Below are 13,085 nucleotides of genomic sequence, written 5' to 3' on the forward strand. Positions count from 1 at the left end.
TTACTGCTGAAGACAACTTCCACAATACAACGAAGTAGCACAATTACGATTAATCAATTAATTTAAAAAAAACATCGTAAGTTTACAGCATAAAATTGCTAGTTACATTTGCATTTACAAGGGAAAGCTCTTTCAACGAAACCTGTATTACACAGATGAAACCTCACATCGAACGAGGAGGCGACATTATGCTGTCGAATAAACCATTAACAAGGAAACATTATTATCATTGGTATTATCATCATCGTTATTCTATCAGCCATCCTATTTGACTGGGTGGTTATAATAGTGTGGGATTATTATTATTATTATTATTATTATTATTATTATTATTATTATATCACAGTCATCCTATTCGACTGGGTGGTTTTTACAGTGTGGGGTTCCTTAGGAGTCCATTATTTTCTTAATACGTGCGCTGTTTCTAGGAGCACACTCTCCTGCAAGAGTCCTGGAGCTATTTCGGCATCTAGTTTTTCCAGGTTCCTTTTTAGGGGATCTTGGGATCGTGCCTCTTAGTGTTCCTGTGATTATGGGTACAGTTTCCATTGGCATATCCTATACCCTTCTTATTCTCCAATTTCCTCTTCTTCTTCTCGAATGCGGCGTTTGGAGAAAACTTTCACATCCTTACCACAAATAAATATCTAACAGATTCTTCGTAATTTTTAAATCAACAATCATACTTTTTTTTAAATTTACCAAAAGGATATTTTGTCAATTCTCGTATCATTTGAAATACACTGCCAGCACGCAATGTATGACGTAGTTACAGCTTACGCAAAAAATAATACCAGAGCAAAAAATAAACATAAAAAGTCTATTGAAGCTGAGAGCCTTTCATTCGCGTCAAATTTCAGAAATGGAAATACTAGAATTTATATCAAAGTGTATGAATAGAAGTCGTGGCAACTCAAATGGAATCTGGTTTACTGACACGAAAAGTCTATACACGATTATTTATGACTGATACATTGTTTATAAGCATTGTATCTAACACACATAGTACACATTACACATCACACACACACACACACACACACACACACACACACACACACACACACACATATATATATATATATATATATATATATATATTATGCATATATATACCTAACATATAGTATACATATATATACATGTGTATGTATACTGGATCTGTGTACATAATCTGAGTTCGCCTGACCAACAAGGGGGGAAAAAGCCTGCGTGAATATGGAAATTCCAAATTCCAATTAACAGGTTTTCGGAAACCTATTACTCTATCCGCTAATGACAGTTGGCGAATATACCGCCGAAGTGGGCTAAAACGACCATCATTTCAGTGCGTTTCCTGCTTTTATTTGTATTAAATAATAAATAAACAGGCGGAAGCGCTTTTCGAAGTCTGTCGACGAAGTATGATATACCAGCGCGAGTCAATGTTGAGAGTCGGAACTATATAAGACAGATGATCAGGACTTATTATTATTGATTATTAGTTTTCTGTGAAAGGAAAATGTTTTTGCCAGCTTTGTCTGTCCGTCCGCACTCTCTTCTGTTCGCACTTTCCCCGTCCGCCCTCAGACCTTAAAAACTACTGAGGATAGAGGGCAGTAAATTGGTATGGTGATCATCCACCCTCCAATCATCAAACTTACCAAACTGCAGCCCTCTAGCCTCAGAGTTTCATGGGCCGCGGCTCAAACAGCATTATACCGAGACCACCGAAAGGTAGATCTATTTTTCGATGGCTTTGATTATTATACGCTGTGCAGAAAACTCGATTGCGCCGAAGGAACTTCGGTGCATTTTGTATTCGTCCGGGGGAAAATAGTCGCCCCCCGAAAAAATCAAAACTTGTACAAACCCTCTATACAGGTAATCTTACAGATTTGGTCAATCACATTTTAAAATCATGTCCCATAAATTCAAACTCTCTCTCTCTCTCTCTCTCTCTCTCTCTCTCTCTCAAACTCAATATCGCAGATCGAAGAGTATCGAATGAAAATCCTCCCCGAAATATTTCCAATTAGCTGCCTATCACTTCGTGTTCATTCCACCCAAAACATCAAAGTGATCCCGAAAAACGCCTAAAACTTTCGGCCCTAACAAAAATTAATGAAATATATAAATAAATAAATAAATAAAAAAGAGAGAGAGAGAGAGAGCAAGAGAGAGAGAGGAGAGATCGGAGAGCTGAGGAGAGAGAGAGAGAGTAGACGAGAGACCGACGAGAGAGAGAGAGAGAGAGAGAGAGAGAGAGAGAGAGAGAGAGGGGTGAGGGCGATGGGACGAATTAGTGTTATAAAACTGCAGAAAGAAAAAGAAAGAAAAACAGAAAGGATAAGAGAAATACAAGCGAAAAAGAGATGATAAAAAGAAAAGAGAAAAACGAAGATAAAAAATAGAAAAAAAAAGAAATTAGGAAAACGAAGAAGTAAAGATAAAACAAAATAAGAGAAAAAAGAAGAGAGAATAAGATAAAAAAGAATAGAAAAAACAAAGATAAAAAGAAAAGAGCAAAGGAAACATGAGAAAAACAAAGAGAAAAGATATAAAAGAAGAAAGAATAAAAAGAGAAAAAAGAAGCGAAAAACGAAGATGAAAAGAAAAGAGAACAAAGAATAGAATAAAATAAAAAAGAAAAGATAAAAATCAATAAAAAAGAGAATAAAGAAGAGAGAATAAGAAGAGAAAAACGAAGAGCAAAAGAAATCAAAAGAAGATAGAATAAGAAGAGAAAATTGAAGAGCAAAATAAATCAAAAGAAGGTATAAAAAGAAGAGATTATGGGGATTAATTGGACTCCGTAATTCTTTATTTATTTTTTTTTTCCGAATGCCCGACATTATGGTCCTTTTAGCGTCAAATTATCTGGTGAGTGTTTACGAAGTTGTCTCTATACAGAGATAATTATATACATTGTACTAAGTACCATAAGTTATACGAAAACCTACTGTATGTATATTGTAACAAGATGCATACCCGCTTAACCGCGTATACATACATTACACATTAAAAAATAAAAAGTAAAAAACATAAAATAGAGGAAAACAGGCAAATACCAACACGAAAATACATTTCTTTTTTAATTTGACTTTTAATTACAAATCTAAAGTGAAAAAACCTATAATTTGATTAATTAATTTGATTTTTGATAAAAATCCAAATTTTAAAAAACTATACTTTGTTTTATTAAATTGACTCTTAATCATAAAATCTAAATAAAAAACCTAATCTTTTTTTCATTAAGATATAAAAAAAACTGACTTTGTGTTTTAAACTTGACTTTTAATCACACAATTGAATTAAAAACCTTTACTTTTTGTGTTTCTAATTTGACTTTTAATGACATTCTAAATTTAAAAAAATATGCACTTTGTTTTATTAACTTGACTTTCAATCAAACGATGTAAATAAATAAAAGAAAAATTTGAATTTACTTTATGGAGTAAATGAACTCTGCAAATCATGCTTAAAATGGCAGAGTTGCAGGTAACGAAGGGAATGATAATAACTTTGCTCATCAATCAAAGAGTCATTTGCTGACATTTCACTCCCTTGCACCTTGATGCTGCCCCCTTTCACCAACCCTTCATTCCAGCTGTCAGTGATTTCAATTTGCTGCAATTACATTTTTGGGCTTTTATTACTTTTTCCCTTCAAAAGACGCGTGAAACTATTTACAAAACGGCATACAGATACAGGCACACGCGCAGAAATATTTATACACACAGGTATGTATATGTATATACTTTTATATCTGTATGCAAAAGTATATCTATACATATACATACCTGTGTGTATAAATATTCCTGTGCGTGTGCCTGTATCTGTATGCTGTTTTGTAAATAGTTTCACGCGTCTTTTGAAGGGAAAAAGTCTAAGAAGTGAATGTTTGTAAGTTAGTTTGTATGTTAGCACGCTATAGAAATCCGAACCGCTTGTCCGATCTAGACAAAATTTGGAGCATGGCCATCACTTGACCCAACTTCAATACTAGGATAGGTTTCAAACCCGTACCCCCTTCCCTCATCCCCCTTCCCTTTTGTAACCAATGTAGTAATAAACTCTATGGGTTTCTCACACCTCATTTCATGTACTCGAGACCATACACATCATTGAAAATGTTTTTCAATCAACACTGTAATACCTGAATAAAAGGGACAGTCACCACAGGAATACCTGGATAAAAGGGACAGTCACCACTGTAATACCTGGATAAAGGGGACAGTCACCACTAGAATGCCTGGATAAAGGGGACATTCACCACAGGAATACCTGGATAAAAGGGACATTCACCTCTGTAATATCTGGATAAAAGGAACAATCACCACAGACACGACAAACACACATTCGAAAAGGAGAGTAGATCTGAAAAACATAACCCCGCCAATATGCCAGTCACATCAAAAGCTTCATTTCCTCACGCTACAATTCTTCCTTTTCTGTCTCTCGCCCTCGCCAAAAAATATATTAACGAAAGGAGAACCCAACGACACATCGGCGGAATACGTATATCCCAATTTTCCTGCTGGTATCAGCAGGCAATTTCTTTAGAGCGTCATTTTCTGGACCCTGCTTTCTCTCTCTCTCTCTCTCTCTCTCTCTCTCTCTCTCTCTCTCTCTCTCTCTCTCTCTCTCTCTCTCTCTCTCTCTCTGGTGAATGTCAGTAGGCTGGAAATGACATAAATCTTCTAGTCAAAGGTCTTGCATTTGGTTTTCGCAATGCATAATCAAACGACTGTCTGTGTGACAACTTGTAAGTAGTATGCATGAATGTATGTCAATGATATATATAATGTATATATATACATATCTTATATATTCACACACATACACATGTGTATGTGTATATATATATATATATATATATATATATATATATATATATATATATATATATATATATATATATACACACACACACACACACACACACACACACAAACAAACAGTCCGGTCCCGAATTATGCGTCATCGAATTGTGCGATTCCCCATCTATGCAGTCAAATCTATTGTCTTTTTGCTGGTATCTGAGAGGAGGGGTGGAGGGTGGTGGGGGGGGGGGGGGGTAATGCTTGGAGGAAAAGAACTATTATTCCTCCAAAGGGGAATGCGAGAGAAAGATTTTCTGTTCAGCCATTAGCTAAGACTGAAGGCTCTGCCTCACGCATTTGTAACGTCATAGCGCAGTGTGTATGAATGATCATCGCCATACGTATTATTCAGATCTGCAAAGTGTATTCTGATCATCCGCATCATGCAGATTTGATCATTTATTTTTTGCTATTGGTGAAATAGGTTTTGATGAAAATGAATTGTAAAAGTAATTAACAGAGAAGCAGATGTGTTTGAGAGAGAGAGGAGAGAGAGAGAGAGAGAATGGTTCGATCTGAACTCTTCAAGAAACTGTCATTTCATGTTGAATTTGAATTTTTATCATTTCTTTTTAAGAAATTGAAATTTCATATCAAATTTTGAATTTTCATCATTTTTTTTTTTTTTTTTTTTACCGTAGGATGAATTTATATGAAAACCATTACATAGCGAACGTGTCGGACAAATAAACAGACAGGCGCTCGTAACCAGGTTTGTTAGGCTAACGGGAGTGAAGAGACGCATGATCCGCTAGTCCCGGAAACCTCAAATGGTTCACAAAGCCTTCCTTCAGCAGAAGAACTCTTCACGGAGGATGAGATAGAGGAGTTTGAAGGGTTTTTTTGGCAGAGGATAGGTAGAGGAAATTCCATCCAAAAGGTTTTTTTTAAGGAAATGACTGTGTCCTAGAGTACACTTGCACCCAATGGTGGCATTGTTTATTTGTGGGAGTTTTCACCATCCTGTGCGTAATTTAAAACTTTATCAAGTTATCAAAACCTTTTTAATGCTTTATTTATCCATAGGAACAATTTCATATTAGAAAAAATAACAGTACAGTACATAGAAAGTATTGAAAATGGATTGTATGAAAAAGTTTGTCTGGGTAAGTTGCCGTTTGCCTTGGCTCTAATGGAATTATTCCCATACGATATGGGCTTCGAAATATGCGAATTTCCAATTCTGCGAGGCCGAGGATCGTCTAAATTCTCGCATAATTGGGGACCTTACTGTGTGTGTGTGTGTGTGTGTGTATATATATATATATATATATATATATATATATATATATATATATATATATATATATGTATGTATATATATCAGCAGAGAGAGAGAGAGAGAGAGAGAGAGAGAGAGTATACATATCCATTTCACTTTTAAGCAACGCCAAAACAAGACGCCATTGGGACGCTTTGACATGATATGCTTCTTTCGAATATTTCTTGGAGTGAGATTCTTTTCTTGTTAAATTTTTTTAAAAATCTCATTTCTTCTCCCTCACGCTGAAAGACCAAGAAAATAGTTCCCGCGTCGCTTTGATGGTCTCCTCCGGCTGAGAGAGAAACATCCGGACATTTCATACTCCGATGAATCAGCTGTGGAAAACCTCCCCTATGAAAATGCCCACACACTAGAATATAGTACATGCATACTAGATCTCACTTCACGGCGATTCTTTTGCTTGTTCTTGAACGCGTGTATACGAGAGAGAGAGAGAGAAACCAACACACACACATACACACACACACATATATATATATATTTATATATATATATATATATATATATATATATATATATATATATATATATGATATATATATATATATCCATGTATATATATATATATATATATATATATTCTATATATATTCTATATATATATAGTATACTATATATATATATATATATCTATATATATATATATATAAAGAGAGAGAGAGAGAGAGAGAGAGAGAGAGAGAGAGAGAGAGAGAGAGAGAGACTTACTATAACGATGCTCTTTCTAGTATGCATTTTTGTATGCGCCCATGGGTTGTATGAGAGAGAGAGAGAGAGAACATATCTTTTGCGAGACACAGTACTCTGAAAAATATACGAAACTTTACGGAGAACATCACTTTCATTCCAGCTCTTCTTCAAAACCTACATCAAACATACTGGAAATTATGTTTTGTTAAAGCGTCTATGTAGTGTTTTCTAGTATACAGCAAAAAATCATTCATATTGGACATAAGAAGTTTCCTTACTCTCTGCCTTATACAGCCAGACACACACACACATATACATAAGATAGAGATAATACGTATATACATATAATCAGTGTTCTCTCTCATATCCTATCTTCATACTGTACAGTTTATCTGGATGAATTCCGCAATTTATTATTACTTATCACAAATTCCCATTCTGTTTAAACCGTGTAGAAGTCGACCGCTACCAATATGCAAAGCGTTCCAAGTACTCCTCCTCTCTATATTTCGACCGAGGTCATTTGCATGGCATCCGATCCTTTTCTTCCTTTGTATCATTCCTGCCGATCCTCTCCGGTGTTTTATTCAACAGAACCAATTACCTTATGAAAGGGAGGCCGTTTCTTTCATCTATTATCTTACGTCTGAATGGGGCTGTCGGTCGATACAGAAGTCTGTTTTGAATCTTTATATTACAAAGCTTATATGTTTATGTTACTGAGGGCTACGGTCTATACAGGAGTCTGTATTGTTTCTTTGATATTATAAACGTTATAAGTTTATGTAATATTTTTATGTAACAGAGGGCATGATAAAAGTAATGGGTTTGTGTTACCGAGGGCTACGACATTCAGTTGGTATGCAATACAAAATGTTGAAAAATGTCACATAAATTGGCAGTTATATTAGCTACACGTTTATTGCAAAGATGGCTTCGATAACTACTTATACAATAAAATACTGAAGATGATTCTTCCTTATAAAGGCATCATAAACGACTCAACTTTCAGAAGTGAAGATTTTGCTGTTATTGAATATGAAAGCTAGGGGTTATTCTATACCTTTTAAAAGATAATGGAGTCTGATTTATAAGGTTAACTTAAAATCAACGCCTCAGCCATCACCGTCATTGCCCCGGGACGCCAGCCAGTTCATTAACCTCGCCCCCTATGCAATGACAGTCTCCGTCACGGCCAAACGGATCAGAGCCGCCGCTCCCTTGTGTGACGTTCAAATTTAGGCCTAATTACTCTTATGAGATGCAAAGTGAACGATGTTGAAATTGCAGTTAAGTTCCCCGCGTCATGAAGGCAATATCAATTAGGGGCGTATTTGGCTACGCTTTATTTATTTATTTAGATTTGTGACAGGTGTCCGGTGGATGACATAAAAATCAGAAGTTTGCTGACCTCACTAACTGTTCTCTCAATAACATTAATATCATGGGACTTCAATGCACTTTCTCTAAGTTTATATATCCTTTCTTTATACATATGGAATTCAATATTCAATATCCTTTGTTGTTCTATGCTACCCGGCAGCCGAACATATTTTGGTAGATCTCTCTTCTTTTTTTTTCGTTATCATTCGGGTGAGGGCTGCTTTTATTAGCTACACGCTAATGAAAAGAAGATTGTAAAAAGCTTTTGTTTTCAATAATAATAATAATAATAATAATAATAATAATAATAATAATAATAATAATAATAATAATAATAATAATAAGTCCTGAAAACAGAAATAAGAAGGATATGGGATATGCCAATGAAAATTGTACCCATAATCATAGGAGCACTAGGCACGATCCCAAAATCACTGAAGGGGAATCTGGAAAAACTAGATGCTGAAGTAGCTCCAGGACTTATGCAGAAGAGTGTGATCCTAGAAACGGCGCACATAGTAAGAAAAGTGATGGACTCCTAAGGAGGCAGGATGCAACCCGGAACCCCACACTATAAATACCACCCAGTCGAATTAGAGGACTGTGATAGAGCAAAATAAATAAATAAATAATAATAATAATAATAATAATAAAATAATAATAATAATAATAATAATAATCCTACTATAAATGCACTCTAAATCCATTTACATATATTTTTTTTCAACTCATCAGAATGCCACTATATGTAACAAAATTAAACGGACATTAAAATTTTTTTGGCTTAAAACACGATTTCCAATCCTTTGCCACAAAAAAACAATATTTTCTAAACGTAAACTATGTTATATGAAATTTTTTTTATCACCACTTTCATTGAAATAAAACGGAATTTTTTTTTCTATAATTCTTTACCAAAAACATTCTTCAAGACAATTCTTTGATTAGCTTGTGTAAAATTAGTATTACTTAGATTTTGTCCAGCACACTACTACTACTACTACTACCACTACTACTACTACTACTACTACTACTACTACTATCTAATATAATAATAATAATAATAATAATAATAATGATAATAATAATAATAATAATAATAATAATAATAATAATAATAATTTTCCCATCTTGCTTGTAAGGACATTTTCTGAGGAATCAGCGATTCCCCGAGACTGACAGTGCGTGTGGAAACTAAATTACTATATAGGATTCTCCGTTATTACGAGAAAATACTGATTAAGAGAGAGAGAGAGAGAGAGAGAGAGAGAGAGAGAGAGAGAGAGAGAGAGAGAGAGAGTCATATTGTGGAGATCAAAACTCCAAAGGGGCAATATGTCACTGCACTACAGATGGATAAGAGAATATATTTTGACAGAGGCGAAGTAATGAAACTGATTTCTAAAAATGTTTTAATGTGCGTTGAGTTCAGTTCCAGCGCCATTTTGGTTACAATATCCGTCGGTACAGTAGCTTATTTATTTATTTATTTATAAATTTTTTTTTCTTATTTGCTATGATGCTTTGAGTGAAAAAATTCCGTCGATGACGAAATAGATTTTATCAAAGAATTTATCCCCTCTCTCTCTCTCTCTCTCTCTCTCTCTCTCTCTCTCTCTCTCTCTCTCTCTCTCTCTCTCTCTCTCTATAAGACGCAGAGTCATCAAAACAGCTTTCAAATGTCCAACATTTTCTGCAGCTATTAATGTCACTGTTATTTCATGCGTTATTTCCCATCAGCTTTTTAGCAACACGACTTATAAAGGAAGGTTTAAAACAATGTTAAAATTAAATTTAAAAAAAACATTAGCAACACAATCTATAATGAAAGGTTTGAAAAAAATTCTAATAAGTTTGAAAAAAATGTTTAAAACGCAAAAAAGTCCTATTTTTAGCAACACAATCTATAATGAAAGGTTTTTAAAAAATTCTAAAAGGTCAAAGTCCCTTTTTTAGCAACACAATCTATAAATAAAGGTTTAAAGTATGTTTAAAAGGGAAAAAACTTTTTTTAGCAACACATTCTACAAAAAAAGGTTTGAAAATTAGGAATACAATCTATAAAGAAAGGTTCCAAAACATTTCTAGGGCAAATAAAAAAAATCCCATTTTAAGAAACACAATCTACGAAGAAAGATTTAAAAAAAATTCTAAAAAAGTAAAAAAGAAAAATAATATAATAATAATTCTAAAAGGTCAGAAAAAATTTACAAATGATAGAGGAAGGTTTAAAAAAAATGTGCAAAATACCAAACTGTTCCCCTTTTTACCAAAGGTTTTCGAATGACGTGTCTGCTCTACATTTTTTTTTTTTAAATAATGGAAGAGGCATAGGTGCTGGGGACGCCGTGTTTTGTTGGCGATTTCATCCTTCGGCAGTCGTATTGATTTTGGGGTCTCCCAATTCAATCTGGAGAGGTCCTTCGAAGGACTCAAGACTGTTCAAAACGCATCAAATGTTGCGTTTTTATTTCTGTCTCGTAAGTAGGCTATAACGAAGTGCAACCAATAAGGAGTGCTGTATTACCTTGAGTTATTTTCTCAAAATAAATAACTGTTTTCAAGCCAGTGTCTTTTTATGAAAACTATCTTTTGAATTATTTGTTTCATCGTCGACTAAATGACCTTTACTTTCATATTCAGTTACATTAATTGATTAATGTAGCAGAAAAAGCGACAAAATTAAATTACGTACATAGCCAAAAGTTTTTTTTTTTTTAAATAAAAATATAGGGAAAAAAGGTCTCCAAAGGGCGCAATCCACCCCGCCAACAAGACACTTCTCCCACAGAACTTCAGTTCCCATCTCTTCCAAAATGAGGTAAAATGTAGCAAGTGACGAGGACCACTTTTAGTCAAGTTTCAACAACAACAACCGCCACGAGACATCTTACGTAATTCTGCCCACAAACATGCATGAAACAAACAAGGAAACAAACAGGGTAACAAACTAACAAATGACTAAACTAACAAAGAAACAAAAGTCTAATAAACGAACAAATGCACACAATAACAACAAAGAAACAGGTTTGGAAACGAATAAATAAAGAAACTAACACTCAAACAAACAGGTTTGGAAACGAATAAATAAAGAAACTAACACTCAAACAAACAGGCTTGCAAACGAACAAATAAACAAACTAACAATAAAGAAACAGGCTTGCAAACGAACAAATAAACAAACTAACAATAAACAAACAGCTTGCAAACGAACAAATAAACAAACTAACAATAAACAAACAGGCTTGCAAACGAACAAATGAACAGACTAATAAAGAAACAAACAGCCAGCAAAGAAAATACCATCATAACAAACAGACAAATACACAGGCTAACAAAGAGACAGACCAACAAACAAAGAAACAAACTGGCTAACAAACAGAGAAAAAAAAGGACTGAAGCACAAATTTCCAAACGTAATTAGGTTCATGTTAAAGATTTTCTTTTATGGCGAGGAAAAATTCTTCTTGAGAAGAGAAACCTTGGACCTTGAACCAGTCTCTTCGAGAGAGACTAATGATACTTCCTATCTGGTAAGGAAGGAAATATATGGTTTTGATGTCGATGAGGGGAAAATATATATATACACGTCGGGTGGGGATAGCTTCTCTCTCTCTCTCTCTCTCTCTCTCTCTCTCTCTCTCTCTCTCTCTCTCTCTCTCTCTGGGCAACACATTGTTTCTTATACAATCTCCCTCAATCCTATAGCCTTCAGTAATATGTAACTAAGATGTTCCTCTCTCTCTCTCTCTCTCTCTCTCTCTCTCTCTCTCTCTATATATATATATAATATATATGTGTGTGTGTGTGTATATATATATATATATATATATATATATATATATATATATATATAAATATAAAAGGCCCTTTAAAAAACTCTGGTTTAAAGATGATGACTATATTCATATGTACATATACATATATATATATATATATATATATATATATATATATATATATATATATAGTATACATGGCAATACGCTCTCTCTCTCTCTCTCTCTCCTCTTCTCTCTCTCTCGTCTCTCTCTCTCTCTCTCTCTCTCTCTCTCTCCTCTCTCTCTCTCAGCTCTACCTATTTTCTTTGATCATTCAGACATCAAAGGGTAGAATAACTGTTGCTTCAGTGATAATAAAATGTCTTCACTGCCAGTGTAAACATTTTCATCCCAAATGAAACTGAAACTACGTGAAACTGACTCAATCTCATGACAATCTAGAAGTAAACGAAAAAAAAAATAATCTCAATAAAACATTGGTGAAAAAAATAAGTGTGTAATGAAGTAGGAAAACGAGAGAACGTACACCACAGTGTAAGAATCAGACTTAAAACTTAAGGAAATTGTACTAGAAATGATAAAAATCAGACATTTTTCATTTTCTAACAAAGAAAACTATTGAGAGGGCTATTTGTCTGTCCGTCCGCCCTCAGACCTTAGAAACTACTGAGGCTAGAGGGCTGCATATCGGTATGTTGATCATCCACCCTCCAATCATCAAACATACCAAATTACGGCCCTCTAGCCTCAGTAGTACTTATCATATTTAAGGTTAAAATTAGACATGATCGTGCGTCTGGCACCGCACCAACGCAGGCCATCACGGCCGGCTGAGAGTAGAACGAATCGGATATTAAAGGACATTCGTAGCTTAAGCTTATGCTTATATGATATATACGTGTATATATATATATATATATATATATATATATATATATATATATATATATATATATATATAATGATTATGTATAAAGCAAACGCGAGTTGTATGCGACAGAATCGACTTAAACGAAAAACAAAAGACCCCAATGGAAAACTTAGCCCCTTTAAGCGAAGACCTTGAGGAGGCGAATGAGC

The 13,085-nt window shown here is 34.2% G+C and overlaps 2 protein-coding genes across 3 annotated transcripts in view; one reads left to right on the plus strand and one right to left on the minus strand.

Moving 5' to 3' along the window:
- LOC135210525 (microprocessor complex subunit DGCR8-like) overlaps positions 1-13,085 on the minus strand; it is a 215,323-nt gene that overhangs the window by 35,039 nt on the left and 167,199 nt on the right. The gene's annotated exons all lie outside the window — the stretch shown is intronic.
- LOC135210524 (neuropeptide CCHamide-1 receptor-like) overlaps positions 1-13,085 on the plus strand; it is a 119,076-nt gene that overhangs the window by 1,248 nt on the left and 104,743 nt on the right. The gene's annotated exons all lie outside the window — the stretch shown is intronic.

This window comes from Macrobrachium nipponense, chromosome 39 (genome assembly GCF_015104395.2).
Source record: "Macrobrachium nipponense isolate FS-2020 chromosome 39, ASM1510439v2, whole genome shotgun sequence".
Classification (NCBI taxonomy): domain Eukaryota; kingdom Metazoa; phylum Arthropoda; class Malacostraca; order Decapoda; family Palaemonidae; genus Macrobrachium; species Macrobrachium nipponense.